Source organism: Lipotes vexillifer, unplaced genomic scaffold (genome assembly GCF_000442215.2).
Source record: "Lipotes vexillifer unplaced genomic scaffold, Lipotes_vexillifer_v1.1 scaffold1581, whole genome shotgun sequence".
Lineage (NCBI taxonomy): Eukaryota > Metazoa > Chordata > Mammalia > Artiodactyla > Lipotidae > Lipotes > Lipotes vexillifer.
Window position 1 is genome coordinate 1128974 of NW_006783235.1, and position 11784 is coordinate 1140757.

General features: G+C 35.6%; 1 protein-coding gene across 4 annotated transcripts in view; it reads right to left on the bottom strand.

Moving 5' to 3' along the window:
• The window catches only part of GRIA4 (glutamate ionotropic receptor AMPA type subunit 4), a 487613-nt gene that overhangs the window by 401399 nt on the left and 74430 nt on the right, over nucleotides 1–11784 (bottom strand). The window lies entirely within an intron of this gene.

Here is an 11784-nt window from a genome sequence, read left to right on the forward strand (position 1 = left end):
GACATTCAGTGCAGGATTAGACAGAGTCATTAGACAGAGTCATTGAAAATTTGCCAGCATCTAACTAATTATCACATGGGATTTGAGGACTTCTGTTCACAGTGAGGCATAAATAGGGGTGAAAGTAACAGGGCCACATGGGACTGAAACTACCAATAGAAATGATCTACTCTAGTTTAGCAAAATGTGCCTGGCATAAGCTTGCAATTGTCAAAGCAATCATTTCACTAATTAAACAAGAGGAAGATGATATGGTAGAATTCTAGAAATGTATTCACCTATCTATGGTTCAAGTGTTATACCAGAAATGAGCAGACTCATTCTTCTCTTTCTGCAATTATGCAATTATTGCATCACATCAAGTCAATCGTTGTCAAAAAGGTTTTTGCTACTGGGAGTTGTGTCATCATCCCAGAGGAACATTTACAGAAGCATCTATCTGAACTCTTCACTACCACCAGAACTCTTCACTACTACCAGTGTCATACAATACACCATCACATCTCTATGCTTTGTTAGGCAGTATATGATATGCATGGATTTATATCATTCATTCATTCATTTATTCAACAAATGTAATATTGAATATTACATTAGGTTACATTAGGTTCTAGGCATTGTTCGAGGCCTTGGGAATAAAATAGTGAATAGAACAAAGTTCCTACCTTCACAGAGCTTTTGGTAGTTGAAAACAGATGATAAACAAATGTGACAGATAGTGATAAATGCTATGAAGAACAATAAATCAGAGTAAGGAGAATAGGATAGGAAGTGTGAGCAGTGGTGGAATAGGAGATTTGTGAAGTTTCTAATTTAAGTAGGTTGGTTATGGTGAGCCTCTCTGATGAGATGATGTTCAAACAGAGTGAAGGGTTGAGGGAGTGAACCATGTGGCTATCCATGAGATGAGTATTTCAGGCAGAGGGAATAGTAAGTGCAGAGGCTGTGCAAAATCAAAGCAGGAACATATTCCTGTAGTCAAGGAACAATAAGAAGTTTTATTGTGCACCAACTATATATATGTCAGGTTATATGGAAGGTTTAACAAAGGAAACAAAGATAAAGAAGCCCTTGCCTCCAAGGAACATATACCTTAATGCAGAAGATAAAAAGGTACAAAGTAGAAGGTGTCAATATAAAGAAAACGTTATGGTATTATTTCTGGCAGAATGGATTGGGAAACAAAACACTGATTAAAAACTGGAGTAACAAATGACATAAATGTATTTGCATCATTTGTATCATTGTATCCATATCCAAACATCACAGAAGGTTGACAATACCTGAAGTTATGAGTCTGTTCAAATTTCAGTATTGTCATGTGATATGATTTTGTTCCAGAGAGAGCTGCTTGTTTCCTGAGTAATTCTATAAACCTTATTTGTAAGCCATCTTTAAAATTAAGTAGCAGGGGCTTCCCTGGTGGCGCAGTGGTTGAGAGTCCGCCTGCCGATGCAGGGGACAGGGGTTCGTGCCCCGGGCCCGGAAAATCCCACGTGCCACGGAGCGGCTGGGCCCGTGAGCCATGGCCGCTGAGCCTGCATGTCCGGAGCCTGTGCTCCGCAACAGGAGAGGCCACAACAGTGAGAAGCCCGCGTACCAAAAAAAAAAATCAAGTAGCAGGTTTGGAACAGCCAAAAACAGTGTTCAGGGAAAGTATTTATCTTCTTCCTCTCTATTCTTCACATGCAGCACATAGAAGGAGATAGGGACATGATAGGTCTTCAAAAATCTTTTCTGAATGAATGGATACATGAGTGAAGAGAAAACAAATGCCCAGAGTTTAAATGATATTCATGAAAATGTAATTCTTGTCAGTTTCAGCATTAGTAAAGAGTACAGGAGTATTTGGGGAAAGCAATATGATGGAGCTGTAGAAAGTTATGTAACTCAGCACAGACAGATCAAACTGTCATGATATATTCAGGAATTGGGTGGCTCTTTTGTGCAGAGTTGGGATTGGCTTCACATTTAAATGGATGCCCTTTAAACAGCAGCATGCTTTGCGAATAGCAGTTGCAGCTGCAAAACCAGAGAATCATCCTAGCATGTGCAGCATGAAAAGGCCCATTGTTCACAAATAGGTCTTTCAGTCACACCCGCACATGGATCATAATATGTCATCAAGTATGGTGGATAACAATATCATATACACGTAGTGCTATGCCCTCCTTTCCAAGGTGATTATTTACCCACATTCTCTCTGGTTTTCTGACAGATTATATACAAAAAGTTTTCCTTGGTTCCACTGCAATTTACTTGAGGCCACAATTACTTCTACAATGATTTGATCAAAGTTTCCCTTGGTGTCTCATTGCAAAGCAGTTCCATGTTACTAGGAAAACAGACCCAAGCCTGAGTCTCAATGAATGTCACAGAGAATTAAAATTACCTCTAACCCCACCTGAGTTTGACTGAAGCCACAAAAACTGTTATGTTAATTTGAGATATCCATTTGCATGTAAATAATTTCAGGGTAATCAAAAGATGCCATGTTTTCCATTAGATTTCTATAAAAATATTCATCCTATTTTGGGCAGTGTTATGATGCTTAAAACGATAACCTTACAATATTACTGCATTGATTATATGTCACATTGATAGTTTTCATTCTAGTCATTTAATATTAATATAATTAAACCATATTTTATGATTCTAGAATTCATTAAAATTTTCATTTATTTGCATGTAATATCAATTAGAAATGAAAAATGGCTACTGAGTATAAAATCAGTGCCATAGTAAGCAGAAACTTCCAAACAAATGAATTCATTTTCCTTATCTCTAGCATGATATGTGAGAAACACAGAGAAATTGCCTAATTTAAAATAATAACTATTCTTCCACAGTTGCACTTCCCCTCCACTCTCTCAGTTCCTAGCACAGAAGCCAATTGAATGGGTGGATGCGTGAATGAGTACAAGTATTTTTGATTCCAAACAATTGAAATCATCTTTTTAGGTAGCATTCAAGTTAGGAAGTATTTCAGATTTATAAACCATTGTGTAGCCTTTTCTGAATCACATACTTCTTGACCATTTTTAACACTCTTGTCCTTCCACCTTTGTCCCACCTCTTGGCTGAGGCCATGTTCTTTTCAGGTTGATTTTAGCCTGGGATTTCTTAACCTATTTTTCTTGAATGAAACACAAGAATCTTAAAATTGTAGGCAAAATTGTTGAGCATATGTGCATTTGGGCATTGTTCTGGAGAGAAAGAGAGAGCCTATAGCTTTTATCAGTCTTCAAAAGGATGTTGTGTTCCAACACAAGAACTACCCCTAAATGACTTTACACATCAACAAAGTGTCTCTCACTGGGTTCTAAGTGCTTTTTTCCAGAAAATAATATTTTCCAGAAAGTAATAAAGTAATAAGTATGCCAGAAAATATGAACTATAGTTAGTTTAGAATATAAAATATGTTATCAGGAAAATGCTATTCTTATATTTCTTGGAACTGCATTTTATGCAGAATAAAATACACTTTAAAAATCCTTATCAGGTGCAAACATTTAATTAAATTTTAGTAAGAAGTAGTATCTTGCAAACTATTGAGTAATTATTATTATTAAATTTTAAACACCTTTAATAAACACTTCATTTCAATGCATTCTGAATGCATTTAGGAAGCCCACAAGTATAATATAATGACTATATACTACAGCAATTTATTTGCACATTAAATATAGTTCAATTGACTCAGTGCATACTTACTGAGGTCCTGCTTTTTTGTTGGTCTCTATGGTATATGCTAGACTAGAAGTACAATGAGAATAAGACACCACTCCCTTGTCTTCGGGGTTATAGTGTAGCAGAAGCCTTATTCTGAAGGCATACCCAGGACCCTATAAGAACCAAGGTCAAATGCCTAACAAGTCTTTGGCGCTTAGGGGAAGCTTCAAAGAGGAAGTAACTCCTGTCTTGACCAGTATCTCCCAAGGGAGATGGGATGGGGAGGAGGTGGTGTGAGATCAATGAACCAGCAGTAGGGGCAGCCAACATAAAAAGTCCAGACTGCCAGGGAGGTTGCCACCTTCAGAGAACTAAAGATTTCTTCAGGAGAACTGAAATGCCAAAGGCTTCTGTCTTTTATTAAAAGAGTTTGCTTGCCCCTTATTCAGAGGGCAATGGGGATCCACTAAAGACTTAAAAAGAAAAAAAAAAAAAAAGGAGATGCAAATTGGAGACAAGAATGCAATGCTATTCAACATTTAAAGTGTTTCGAAGTTAATAGCTGAGCGAAATTAGTTTGAATACTTCAGGCCTCTAGAATTTGTTTTCCATAATCTTCAGATGTAAGGAATGGCTCCTAGTCAATAAATAAGTGAAAAAAACCCTAAACTAAATTCTCATTTCCTGTTAAAGAAGTAGCTATTTAGCAGACAAAACCAAATAACACCGTCACAGCAGAGAAGAAAATCACTTGGGAATAGATGGCAGATACGACTGAGCTTTTCAAAAACAAAACAAAATAAAACCAAAAAGCCTGAGATGAGAAATGTAGTGCTCTGCAAGGCTAATACACAAGTGGGGAACATGTAGTTAATATTTTTCCTAAAGATTTTTAGTTCAAATTAAACAAGCATGTAGACAATGCTTTAGCATGTAAAAGATAAACTAGTTTTCTGAGTATGAAGTTGGAGAAAAGATATAATGAGGCAAGATCTTGAGCTCAGATCTGCTACTTACTTGGGCAAGTTACACCCTTGGGCAAATTACTTTGTTAACTTTAACCCCTAGATTCCACATCTGTTTAGGTTTTTGTGACATAGTAAGAGGCCCTTCATTGACCATTTTCATACAATATTTCTAATCATCACAATAGCACTGTCAAATAGACCCTATTATCTACATTTTCAAAATAAGAAAAACTTAGTAAAGTTTAAAATATTTACCTAAGGTTACATACTTAGAAGTTAAAAACAAACAAACAAAATTCCTAAGAGAAATATATACATGCATACACAAATATACATATATATATACTGAACATACACACACACATAGTATCTTTAGGGCATGGTTAATATAATTCCTCAGTTTTATTAATTTAGTTGATGACACAGAAAGACAAAAGAAGTTTCCAAAGTAAATGGGTGCTAGAACTTAAAAATGCTTTATAATTTTAAAAAGTGTTCTAAATTGAATTCAGAAACAAACACCACAGGCAATACAAACAAGAGTTCACTCAGAGTTTGACTCCTCTAGGCAAAATATAAACTTTACGAGACAAGGATTCTGTTTTGTTCATTGCTGTATCTTTAGCACCTCAAAGAATACCTGGCACATAGTTGTCCTTAAATAAATATATTTTGAAGAAAGTTATTTCCACAGGCAGTAAAATTTTAGTTAGATTCTTATATTGTAGGATACTACATTCAGACATTGAAATAGCCTAGAGTTAGAGGCAAACTGGGAGTCTCACAGGAAGAAGGGATGGTAAACAATAGGGAAGGCACAACACAGAGTATACACAGCACACAGAAACAAGAGATTAGAGGTCTGGACTAGGTAGACTGTAAGAATATACTTTTGGAGACAGGAAGGGAAAGGAGGAGGGAAGGAAGGAAGAAAAGAAGAAAATAAATATAAAATAATGAGGTAGGAGATAGATGGGCTCCAGGCTAAGCATTTACAACTGGCCTCCTGTTCACACCTCCTGGGGTGAGAAGAAGATGGACTCCAGGCCGGACATTCATTACCAGCCCCCTGTTGACATTTCCCTAGGCAAGAAACAAACGGGCTCCAGGACTACATATTTATGACCTGACTCCTGTCTATGTTTCGAGATGTGCACCTCAATATAAGAAACAGCAATAGGAATAGGGTAGATAACCAGACTTTGGGCACTTTTATGGCAGGGACAGAGAGGACCTAAACCCTGTTAAAAGATCAAGAGGTCATACATTTCCCATCCTTGGGGCAAGGGAGACACTACGCATGGGCAAAAACCTTCACAGAGTCAAAAAGGCAGGGGATGCCAGACCATAGTAAGTCCTGCTACCTCCCTCCCAGAGGCCTTTGCGATGAAATCCATTTTGACTGAGGAGTGCGTGCACACCCGGGGGAAGGTCCAGAGGCAAATTAGCCATGGGATCAAAGCAATATGACTGGCCCAGAAGAAGACAAAGACCCAGAAGACTGCCCCCTTAAAAAGGATATAAACTTCCCAAAGGCACAACTCTCACGAGTCTCCCGCTGAGTTTGCCTGTGCATCTTTTCGCATGTACTATGCTTTTCTAATAAATACTTTACTTTCTTCTATACCTTCCAACACCTTGTCAGATTCTTCATTTCAAGGTATACAAAGCACGGGGGATTTAGGTTCTGGCTGCTGACCCTGTGGTCTAGTGGTTAAGATCCTGGTTTCTATCCAGGCAGGGAACTGAGATTTTGCTTCCAGATACTGCTTGCTGCAAGCTGCCGCTTACTGCCACCTGCCACTTACTGCCACCTGCCGCTTACTGCCACCTGTGTCCGAAATCAATACTATGCACAGTTTAAGGGTTTACAATGAATAAACAGGTAAGCTAAAAATAATAAAAAAAAGAAGGGTGTAATAACACGCTAAAAAGAATGCTGCACTGTATGAACACACAGGAAGAAATGCCAGTTTCTCCCTCTGGCCATTAGGTACAGCACGTCTCTAGGAATATTTACATCCTCTCATTTTTAAATCCTAGAGTTAAAAAAAATATAGACTGCTCTACAATCAAATATTTTTTAAAGTTATTTTTTTAAAAATCGAAAACACCAATTGAGATTTTTTTAATAACTAATTTTAGAAATACTAAACCCCAACAATTTTTTCCTTTTCCCTTGACCAGTTGCCATTTACCAGTTTGCTGATAAACTGCATATTTATCAGGTGCAAGAATGGAGTCACATATAACAATTATTTTCATAACATGCACAAACATTTCAGTTTGCAAGAGACTAAACAGCAGACATTATTATTAGCTATATTTTCACTCTTTTTTTCTGAACTTTGATTTGATTTGACTCATTATTTTATTTAGTTATGACTTTTAATCTTGGGTGATTGAAAATATTAAAAGTATAATCTATTAATATTAATAACATAAAGTCGTATGGGTATAGCTGAAGCTTTCAACTCCCTGCCTTCAGTGAAGTCTCTGGCAGATGATGACCAAGTGACTTAACAGCAAAATACTATGGCTCTAGAGTCTAGCATATTTTTTTTCCAAAAAGCACAATCAATATATGCCAAAAGTGCTGTAATTTGCTTTTACATATTTCATATCCATTTATATTTTGCAATGCTCAAATCTGCATCATTTAGCTGAAATAAAGAATACTATAAATTAGTTTAGTAATTTATATTAAATTATCTGCATTAACCCCTAAAGGAAAAATTACCCAATTGATACATTACAGATGAGATCATTGTAGTTTTCGATGATTACAATACAGAATTCCATATCTCTCTCAGATAGTTCAAATATCTTCCATAATTAAAGCTGAAATAAGTTACCAAAAAGTTATGTAAAAGCATAGTTAGACAAATAGCTCTTCTGAGTTTAGCAGTGAAATGGGTATGATAGTCTATGCTTTTGATTTGGATTTCAAGGGAACATGTTAAGATGAATTTTTTTCCCTAATTGATTTTATGAGTTATTGACATTTGAATACAGTACTACTTTCCAATCAAAGGGATGAAGCTATGGAAGTTTGGAGCAACTGCAAATATTTCATTGATATTTAATTTGTCCTAGTTCATATCATATCTCTCCAATAACACTGGGTGCTTTGTGATCAGAGGCACCATTGGAGTCTTTGTGTTCACAATAATGTTTATTATGGTGCTTTAGTCCTAAAAATCACTCAGTAAATGCCAACTTAAAAAAAAAAAGTAATTACATATACGATGTTTCCAGTACAGATCTAACCCATGGAAGGTACTTAAATAAATGGTGAGGTCTTCTCTGGTGGCACAGTGGTTAGGAATCTGCCTGCCAATGCAAGGGACATGGCTTCAAGACCTGGTCGGGAAAGACCCCACACGCTGCAGAGCAGCTAAGCCCGTGTGTCACAGCTACTGACTGAGCCTGTGCTCTAGAGCCTGTGAGCCACAACTACTGAAGCCCGCGCGCTTAGAGCCCGTGATCCACAAGAGAAGCCACCGCAACGAGAAACCAGTGCACCAAAACAAACAGTAGCCTCCGCTCGCCGCAACTAGAGAAAGCCCGAGTGCAGCAACAAAGACCCAATGCAGCCAAAAACTAAATAAATAAATAAAATTATTAAAAAATAAATAAATGGTGATTATTACTCTTTTTCTCACCATCATCATCATCTTTGTCATCATCAACATCACAATACCATCAAATTTATACAATCCCTGCATTATTCTTAGGGATCATGTATCTTTCAAATAGGTCAGCACCATGGGGTTAACTTGTAACTTAGTTTTTGTTGATTTTAGATATTCTCTTAGGTGTATGGTTTTAGAACCTAGCAATTATTTCTATAGCTATTATTTAATATTATGTGATAGCATTTAAAAATACTCTTCAATAAAATTATTCATTTAATCATCAAAACAGTCCTATGATGTAACTACTATCATATTCATTTTATAGATGTGGAAACTGAGGCTCAGTTGTTTAAAACTAAATTTTAATTAAGCTAAGCAAAGTATTATTCAGACTCTCATAGAGTGCATGTTTGATTTTCATAAGAAAATTTAACTTCTTCTGGCTAAATTCTACAAAGGAAATAGACTGTATTTCTTTCTAAGAAATTTCTTATTCTGTCTTGTTTGTATTTCCTCACTTTTATTTTCTATATTTAAACAACACAATCTGGAAGCTTACATTTCTTTTTGATTGCTCAATCTTGTCATCTTCAGCAGACACACATCAGTCAGTCTGTCTAACTTGGCTGCTGTAACTTACTTACAAAAATCTGTACCAAGGAATCATACCTGCATGCACTTTTCAGCATGCTAGTCTTAAGCTAAAGAACTAACTCATTAAATAACCAATTAACTAACCTACTGAGTAACAAGAAAAATAAAAACCCTTAACAAGGAGTAGGTGATTTTTCCCCTCACCTTTGTCTTAGTACCGTGATTATTTTCTTCTGAGTCAGTACAAACTATGCAGGAAGCACCTGATCTTGCTTATTCACCTCAGGGTTTTATCACTGTACTTCTTGATTTCCACTCTCTGCCCTTGGCTGTTAAAATGAAGTACTAACATAAGGGGAAGACATGCTTTGCCCAAGAAAAGTACCCATCTATATTCTACTTCAAGATTTTTAAAAGTCCTTAATAGTAAAGAAAACTGATACAATCATTTATTTGTATATAAGAGAATGGTAACAAGGATTCCTTCCCCACATGTGTGCACACATACGCAAGCACATGCAAACACACACAGCCCACACACATACACACCACACAGAGCATCATAAAAGCCCAGTTCTAACTAATCTCCATGTAAACCTCAGGTTTTTATGACAAGTTCAACCTTCTTATTTTAAAGATGAGGAAATAAAAACTGAATATAAAAGACACACAGAGAAAGAGGAAGAAAAGACATGGACAAGTTAATTAACCCACATAGTTTAAATATTTAATCTTGAAATTATTGTAATTCTTTAGTAACTTTGCCTTTATTAAATATGAGTGGAATCTGAGATGTGATTTTTTAAAAAAATCTCTAGAAAAGGTCACTTAGATGGACCTCCAGCCTTGGCAAGAAAATGACTATCCATGGTGGGTGGGTGAATATTCTCAAAATTTTGAGATAGAGTATGCATACATCTTTTTATTTAAAATACATACATATTTCTGTTATTTAAACAACTTGACCACAGAAGTTGTGAAATAAGCTTTATGTTCATTCCCAATCCTTTCATTATGAATCCTTATTTTAAGAATGTCCTTTCTATGTTAACAGCCCTATTTAGACCCTACTCTCCACTAACTCTATTAAGAGTAAACCTATCAGAATTTGTTGATGTCCACTAAGGTAAAAGTGACTGATTAACCTACACAGAGCAAATTTATCCACATATGTATTGCAGAATGTTCAAATGTTAAAGTTGCCCCCAAACTGTAAGATCCTTTTGTTTGTTTATTATTTATTTATTTTTAAAATTTTTATTGGGTTATAGTTGATCTATAATGTTGTGTTAGTTTCAGATATACAGCAAAGTGAATCTGTTATACATATACATGTATCCATTCTTTCTTAGATTCTTTTCCCATATAGGCCATTACAGAGTACTGAGTAGAGTTTCCTGTGCTATACAGTAGGTCCTTATTAGTTATCTATTTTATATATAGTAGTGTGCATATGTCAAACCCAACTTCCAATTTATCCCTCCCTCACCCTACCCCCTGGTAACCATGAGTTTATTTTCTACATATGTAACTCTATTTCTGTTTTGTAGGTAAGTTCATTTGTACCTTTTTTTTAGATTCCACATATAAATGATATCATGATATGTCTTTCTGTGTCTGATTTACTTCACTCAGTATGACAATGTAAAATCCTTTTTAAAAAAAGCAGCTTCTGTCAGCAAATGAACATGAGCTCAGTTAAGAAAAATAATGTCAGTTCTATTAAATATAAGGAAAAATTAAGTATAAACTTGCTAAAGGCTGGAGCAGTGGGTTTGCCATGGAAATCAAGTTATACTCCTTTTCTGAAAGGGCAGAAAAATCATGAGATCAAGAAGGATGGAAACACTGCATTTCTTTTCTCTCTCATACTTCCACTCTCTAATTTTGAAGAAAAAAAAATAAGGATAGGTATCAGGGAAAAATGCAAGTAAAATGATTTTTCTGCCATGGGTAGCAGAAGGCTTCTCTAGGAAAGGGGGTTACCTAAGGTGTAAGCACTAATTAAGGATAGCTAAGGCGTAAGGATTAGACCAGAAGCTGCTGGCAGGAACTTGAAGGCTTTTCTGTAAAGATGGACTAAGTTTCAAAGTTAAGAAATAATTGTGCTTCGGTTACAACCTCCTGAGGTCCTACTTCAAAAAAGTTAGTTGTTAGAGAGATTGGACTTTGAAGCACAAAGTTCTGGGCTGACTGCATGAGAGGGATTCTATCACATGACTTGTTGACACTGAAGTAAAAGAGGGAGAATAAAATTGTAATAAAGGTGAACTAGACCGATTAGAAATGAAGTATTCTGCTTGATGTTTTGAAAAGCCTTCTCTTGAAGGTGGTACTCTTTTGGTACAAATTATGATTTACTTCTGTAAATTATAGGGCAATATTTTGGCAATACAATTTTAAATCTGCTTAAGAAAATAATTATGACTCTGATAATTTTATTTTTGTAATTGAAAAAAATTTAATAAAATTTTGAAAGGTTACTTTCCAATCACAATTATTACAAAATATTGGCTATATCCCCCATGTTGTAAAATACATCTTTGAGCCTATCTTACACCTGGTAGTTTATATCTCCCACTCCCCCACCCCTGTATTGCCTCCCTCCACTGGTAACCACTAGTTTGTTATCTATATTGGTGAGTCTTCTTCTTTTTTGTTATATTTTGTTATATTTTTAGACTCCATATATAAGTGGTATCATAGAGTATTTGTCTTTCTTTTCCTGCCTTATTTCACTTAGCATAATACCCCCCATGTCCATCCATGTAGCTGCAAATGGCAAAATTTCATTCTGTTTTATGGCTGGGTAGCATTCCATTATATATATATATATATATATATATATATATATATATATATATATATATATATATATATATATATATATATATATATATATAACTCTCTCT